Genomic DNA, 7,753 nt, shown 5'->3' on the forward strand with positions numbered 1-7,753 from the left:
CTAATCCACCAGGACATCAGTACAGTTATTAATGTTTCCACCATGGAGACAGAAAGAGCCTTGAGTAAGGAGCTGGAGGTGTTCCAGTGAGAACATGCAGCACCAAAAAAACCCCACAGTCTTTCTTCTCAAGTTTGTTAATTGAAATTTCCATATGTTTCCTTCCTTCTTTGCGCTGGATGCCAGAAATGTACAGCAGTTCATTTTCAGAAGATGAAATTTATTTTCTGGGAAAGAAAAGTTCCTGAGCAGGAGCTCACAGAGAAGGTCTTTGGAACCAAATTCCTCTCTCAAGAGGGATTCACCATGTCCTTAGGACACTGCCATAGCATTACACTAGAAGCTCTGTCCTAGGACTGCTTTATAGTCATAGGACTGCAGTGTGGTTCTACAGAATTTAAAGACAAACACTGGAATAACTGGGGCATTTTTGGGTGCTCTGTATCTGGTTGACAGACAGAGCAGCAGAACTTTCTCCCTCTCATGGCCATTGTTGTCAAAATTCTGGCTTCTTTAAGCATGTTTGGGACATGTTTGTGAGCACAGCTGATCAGAATTTTTTTTGTTGGACAATGCAGGTTTTTTTCTTTTTGTAAAGGAATGCTTCACAAGAACAGAAAAACAATCAAACAACAGCTGGAATGAAACTTTTACCAGAGATTGTTTTTAGAGCTCTAAAAACCTAATTTTTGGTTAAAATGAAAGAGTATGTGTCTCCTCATGACTTTCAGAGCAGGGAAGATATTTGTCACGTTCAGGGCTTAATGCATATCCCAGACTTTCAGAAAAATATTGTTTCTGTTCACCACAGCATCAGCATTTGCTGATTAAATTTTCAAATATTACAGTAATCCTGGTCTGTATTAGAGACTCCACTAAACTAAGGTGCAAAGTTTGAACACAGCAAATAATGTTATCCTGGCAGAAGAAAAGAGCTTTCCAGGGAAAGTGATTTCTGAAGGGATTTTGACTGTTCTGAGCTACAGTATCCGGAAAGTTTACCAATAATTAAATACACTGCAATTTAACGACTTGTTTGATTAAGGGCAGCTCTGTAGGCATTATAACATGTCAGTTTTTCGGTGATGGAGCTGACAGATTAATCTCAATTCTTTGCTCTAATGCTGTAAATCAGAAAGTATGAATTGCTAGGAAATCTGAAGTATGGAAATGAGATACAATGAAATGCATAACCACACACAGGCTTGGGTGTTTACATTTCATTCTAAGCAATAAAGCAAAAGGGAATAGCTAAGGCAGGGAGAGCCTTTTTGTGCAAATGGGCCCCTTACAAGCAGAAGCATGCCTGGCACAATTACGGCAATTATGAAGAGGCACAATTATGTATTACTTTCGTTTTTAATGAATTCAGTGAAAATATACTTTGCTTCATCAGAAGTTCGTAATAAGGAAGTGATGGCAAAGGAAGGGAAGGTAAGAGAGCTTGTATGTGCAGGTGAAGGAAACGGCTGTGAACAGAACAGCAACAGCATATTGTCATCTGATTGTGTTGTGAGAATGTTTGCAAGGATCTCTAATGCAGAAGAGTGATTCATACAAAGAGAAACGACTGCCACCATTTTATTAAGTCATTTATTCTCAAGGCATAAACCATGTCAGTGGAAGCTGATTATTGCTGTGTTATTTTGCAAAGTACCATTCTGCTTTTCATGAGTCTGAGACCAGCCTGGGAATTATCCCTTTGTCAGGAGGTTGCTCAGTGGGAAGAGTCTGTGCTCCCTCTTTTGGGTATTTCATTATCTCTGCTTTTGTGAACACAGATACATATTTTGTGTTTTATTTTTTAATAAAAAACAGTAGAACAACTGCTTTCAAGGACTGTTCCCATTTTCTACAGAAGCCTGACACTGCCTTTATTTAAAACCCTGGTCTTGTTTTGTTTCCACAAGCTGTCCTCTTTCTCCACTAAAGCCTGCTCTAATCCATTTCTTTTCATAGATATCAATGCCTTTGCCAGTGCCTCAATGGTTTTCAGTTCTTGGAATTTCACTGTTTCTATTGTCCAACATCTGAAGTAGTTTAGATGCAGATCTGATCTTTAGAGAGAACTGGAGCATCAGTCAAGTGGATTGCAGCGAGGCTGGCAGGTTCCAAAAGCTCTATGAAAAGTACACTCGTCTTTGGTAGGCAAATAGCCCATTGAAAAGAGAGTTCCATCAAAGCCAAACTTGTCTGGAAACCATAAGTACTTCTTTTTCCCCACAACGTGGACACATGTGATGAGAAGAAATTATTTCTCTTTACCATTACTTAATGTACCATAAACTAGGAAAGAGCTCTAAACAAAATGAGAGTCCATTATCACTTATTATTCCATGATCTTTCCATTCAGACACCGCCTTTGAAAAACTAATTAAGGAACTAGTGGTGGCTAATGCATGCACTCCAAATAGTGAGCATTCACTGCCTACTTTCAGCAGCCGAGGTTCATTAACATTACACACAAACAAATGAATTCAGTTTGGGTTAATGCCACCCTATTAAACTTTCCACAGCCCACTTAACTGGAGCTTTGGTGTGTGTTTGACAGACACTTTAAACTCTCTGGAGATCCCGTGTTTTCCTGTTTTAATTCCATCTCCTTCTAAAGACCAGATTTCGTCTTTGCTCTCCAGTTGATTAGCGACTTGCTCTTTGCACACTGCTGTCTGAGTTGATGATTTGTTGAAGGAGATGATATACAAAGTTAAATTACATCCCGTATCAGGAAAGTTAACAGAAAGGGATCCAAAATGATGAAGTTAACAAAACAGTAGTGTTGCAACCACCAGCAAGTGTTCAGAAATTGAACCAGCTTTAGTGGCTGCCATACACCAATGCTGTGCAGGATGGACGTCCCTGAGTACATTCTGTGTGTTTCATTGATTCAGAAATTCAGAGATTCAAACAAGGACTTTGTTTCTTACAGATGGCAGATGTATACAAACTTAAGAAGTCTCAATAAACACATGCCCAAGGATTGCCTTTATCATGCATCTTGGTGTTATCATAGTCTACTGCAGTGTCCTCAAAAGTGAAGAAACTAGTACTGTGATAATAATGGGTTTGCTAATAGAGTTGCTGCCAATTTCACTGGTGTGACCAGCTAATAATTACAGCTTTCCTGAGATCTTTCCATTAAGATGAGAAGCGTTTGATGCCTGACTTGTGTGTTCTTTAACATTAATTTACTAACAGTATAGACAAAATTCCAGTGAATATAGCAGAAACACTGAGCAAGCAGTCCCCTTGATGAGGAACCCCTTTTCTGCCCCTTCTGCACGTGCTCTCTCCAGCAAGATCTGCCTTTCTGTGTACTATTTAGAAACCACAGAAAACCAAGCAGTCTGAGAAAGCCCTGCTTTGTACAGCAGCCCTGTGCAATGTAAGAACTATGTGTGAAGTGGAAGCAGCAAGAGGTTCTTCAAGATACAGTCTTGCTAAGAGCAAGCACAAGGTGCTACTTCTGTCAAAACATTATTATCACATTTTAAATTGGAGAAGCTCCTCAAGCCTCTTAGACCATCTCTGATTCACCATGTGCTCTGGGTAAGTTGCTCATTGCCTGAAGCCACTGTGCACCTGAATGGCCTTCATTGCAGCACACATGAAGCCTGGTGGTGCAGGAGCACACAGCCTATCCATGCTCTTCGTCTTCATGCAAAAGCCATCAGCAGTCATCAACAACTCCAAGCATATCATGAATAATGCCCGTGAGAATAGAGAAAGGCATGTGGGGAAGCTGAGTCTGGTGAGTGAATGCCTTCTATTACTCCATTAAGAAACAAAAAAAGTCAAACACCTACTTTTTAATCCAATCACTTGGACACAGCACTGTTTTCTCTTCAGGCTGATTTTGTGCACCAACACACAAACACACACACAAACCCAAACATCCCCATATGTGTATGTTTATATATTACTTTACGTACACACACGTGTATAAGCAAGAATGAATAAAATTTGTACGTAGCTTTTTCAGTGCCCACAACTGAAGCCACACTTTCATTTTTCACTTCAGAGCTATATGACAGCTCTGGATTTTGAGATGCCCTTTTACCCGCCAGCAAGCACGTGTTTCCAACGTGGAGGTAATGTGCCCAGTGACATCAGCTGAACATGTATGTATGAGGCAGTGAATTCATTTGGACTGAGACAGCTCAAATGGCAAAAATCCTTGACTTATCTGCCAAGAAAACTGAAAATGTGCTTCAGATGAGATCTGTCAACATGAGAGGAGCAGAGGCTTGCCCAGTGAGGCAGAAGATGAATTTATTCTTTTTCTGTCAACTGTAGGAGATTGGAATATCAGCATAGAACCTGATTAACTCCTACTTTCTAAAGAATTAACTGCTCTGAGATCATGTTTAGTAACTATTTGGTTTACCTGAGGCCATGCAGTCATCTGCAGCATTGTCTTCAGGCTGGAAGTATTGCCAACACACTGGCTTATCAGGTCTACTTAGGTGCATGATCCAACCAAATTAAATTTTCAGCCTCTGGTGGTTTCTTTTCTCATGTGAAGTATAAAATAAAAGAGAGAAATAGATAAAAAAGACAAATGCTAAGGACCAGAGACTGAGAGATGTTTCATTGGATTGCTTCAAAGAAACTGAAACAGGGGCTGGGTATGGCTGGGTGTTGAGAGCACATAAGCAAATGTTCTCAGAAGAAGAGTAAGACAAACTTGAGGGAGTCTTGCTAAAGGGTTAATAAAATATTGGTAAATATTCTGACTCTTAGAACCTGAATGCTTGCGGTCAGTGATGGGATATGAACACTGTATGATGCAGAAAACTGTTTCCCATGTAATTCACTCAGCTGGTGGGATGTGGGGCTTGGAAGGCCTTTGGAGGAATAGGGCAGGGAGTGCAGATGAGTGTCTGGGTAGCAAAATGCATCACGCTACTCTCATCTCCAACGTTTCACAAAAATCAGTGGGATATACAATGTTCAAAGTAAATACTGAATGCAGAAATGTCTTTGTTTTATTTTCGTCTTGACTGGATTAATTAAAGATGTCACTGATCCTGATAGGTGCCTTGGGGTAGCATGGCTGATGCTGAGCTTGCGACAAATGTCTGGTGATGGAAGCAGATGCAGTGATCTTTTTGAGCTGTATTATTCCATTTGAGTCTACTTGGGTTCCTTTTAAACAGTGTTTCTGTCTACATTATTATGTTCTCCTTCCTTTTATTGGCAATGTATGGCAACTTATTCCACTCCACTGGAAAAGAAATTGGTTGTTGGGTTTTCATTTGAATATTCTTTAGATCAAAGCAGTTATTTAGATAGAATTACAGAGAAGACAAGAGACACTTCCCACCCTACTACACTGATAACTGAGCACTGCTGAATTAGAATAGTACTCTTCTTTCATCTATTACAAAGTAGTTTTCTAAATATTTCTTATCAAAACATAGATTCAGTTGTCAAATGCTGGCAGTTTGAAGCTGGAAAAGATGGGGAAGGATATAAAATATAAAATATAAAATAAATGTATTTGTGGACAGGGACTGGGCGATAGGGGTGAAAGCACATGACAAATCCATATCTCCTACAGCCTTGCAATTGACTGTGCAACAGTTGCTTCCATCCATAGGGTACAAATTAACTTGGTGCCCTGTAGGTAAGTGGTGGGCCAAAGCGTGAAGCATCTGTCTTTGTTTTAATATAGCTGTAGTCATGGCATTGCTTCTGCGCCTTACAGGTCGGAAGGCATTTATTATTGTAGTACCCTTTGCAGATCAGGAAATAATAAGATTATAAGATTTTACTTATTTTATTTATTCTGGAATCAGCAGAAGAATAAATGAGATGTTAAAGGTCAAAGGGAGCATTTTGTGCAGAGCCAGGAACTAGCTCATGGCCAAATATCTTGACGTCAAGACTTACTCGTCCAGTAGCACACTAAAAGCCTGTTTTGCTTACAAATCTGTTTTCCCAGTTCCTCCAGGTTCTTCTGAATATACACATGTTGAAAATATATCTGCAGAAAATACAGATCAACAGGATTTTCACTGCTTCTCTGAGTGAGATCACTTTAAAATTAGCTGTGCCCTGTTTTCAGTATTGTAAATTATCTCTAAAAAATTTCAGTTGTACATTGGCTGTTACTCCCTCTCCACTTATGCTTGATATCTCTCTCAATCACTGACTGCTAAATTACAGGTGACTCATAGACAGTGATTGAACATTAAATCAAGTTTTTTTGTCTGATGAGAAACCTAGAAGACACAGGAGAAATAAGATGGTTGAAACTTAAGAACTTTACCAAGAAACACCATGTTCTTCCTACAAACTCAGTAAATGCTTTTTTGTTAGCAGGGATGGAGCTTCTCCATGAGACAGTTTTCAAAAAGCATATTGATGAATAGTTATTTACTTGCTGGCATGTGATTTCAGGAAGACAAAGTAGGGCCTTTCCTAACTTAAAAAGAAGAAAACCTGTCTCAACTTCTGCAGCAATTCCTTTATCCCAACATTCTAAATTCCAATAATTGGTCCTTTCTTGCTGTGATCAGGCTGTACATGTCACTCTCTAAGCCCCAGACAACCTACGACAAGATCTACAAATTGCAGTTATTCCTTCTCTCTCTGATTTCGTTATTTCTGTATTAATAGCCTTCCCCTTTAAAACAACCTTTGCTAACAGCAAACCATTACCATGTGATGCACATACACTAAGTACAAACTCAAGTTAATACACAGTAATGCTGTGTAATACGCTATCCTGCAGCTGAGTGTAATCTAATACAACGTGATGTAGGAGGAACCATGGCACAACTCAGTATTTAATACCAGGATAAATTATCCTGGAAAATTCTGCACAGGACTTATTTGAAAGCTCTCATTCTCCACCAAAATAGTGAAGATGTTGTAAAGAGGCTGCCTATTGCCTGCGGGAGGGATGGATTTAGGTACCTGCTGGTATCAGCTGGGTAGCTGCTTGCTTCTGTGCCATCTTCTCTCTTGGTCATCTATCAGGAGAGCACCAGGGGAAAAAGAGCTCTCTGAAGAGAATCCCCCAGAGCCACCAGCCCAGTCCCTTGCCAGTGAGGTCATTAAACTTCTCTGTTTACTTCTTTTACATGGCAATGAATTGCTTAGAGGTCGTGGAGGATGCCAGGGAGAAAGGGGAGATTCTCTGGCTGAATGAAGCCACACAAACAAGATTAAATTAGAGGTGTGAGCACAGAGTCTGCATGGATCCTGCCAAGAAGTTTAATTAAAGCCACTTGCTGTTGCAGAGTGACCCAGTTTCATTCCTAGCTATCACATCAGATGTAATGTCTTATGAGATGATCTACAACAGCAGAACAGCATTTCTATTTTTTTTTCCCTTGTTCTCCTTCCTCAGAGGAAATAACAAAATTGTATTGCAGGCAAAGATGTACTTTCTGTATTGAAGGCCTGGTAGAAAACACTGACATAACACATGGTTCCTCTGGATTTCAAGCTGTCAATAGCTGCTTTAATTTCATATTCCTTTTTCCTTTAAACATAAAGTTTAAGTGAGGCACAACTCTACCTGGAAAATTTGAGTGCCTCTATCTTCCATTATGGCATGCCCTGTTGTATTTAGAATTACAGAGTCTTGATTGCTCATTAATTCACATTCCCCATATTGTACTTCTATGTGGGGCAGAACTGCATTACTCCCAGCTCCCCGGTGTGGTCACAGTAAAAGATCTCTTGATTTTGGCAGCTTTCTGCAGATCATTGCAAGTCATTTTCATCTATGGCACCATTA

The 7,753-nt window shown here is 39.8% G+C and overlaps 1 long non-coding RNA gene across 1 annotated transcript; it reads right to left on the reverse strand.

The window, feature by feature from the left end:
• Positions 1 to 4,991: 4,991 nt before the first annotated feature.
• On the reverse strand, positions 4,992 to 7,009 carry LOC128081133 (uncharacterized). The gene is made up of 3 exons (XR_008207014.1): positions 6,925 to 7,009; positions 5,896 to 5,989; positions 4,992 to 5,227 (listed from the first exon to the last, which is right to left on the reverse strand). It is a non-coding gene; the product is annotated as an uncharacterized LOC128081133 (long non-coding RNA).
• Between the last annotated feature and the right edge of the window lie 744 nt (positions 7,010 to 7,753).

Source organism: Tympanuchus pallidicinctus, unplaced genomic scaffold (genome assembly GCF_026119805.1).
Source record: "Tympanuchus pallidicinctus isolate F22 unplaced genomic scaffold, pur_lepc_1.0 scaffold20, whole genome shotgun sequence".
In the NCBI taxonomy this organism is placed as follows: Eukaryota; Metazoa; Chordata; class Aves; order Galliformes; family Phasianidae; genus Tympanuchus; species Tympanuchus pallidicinctus.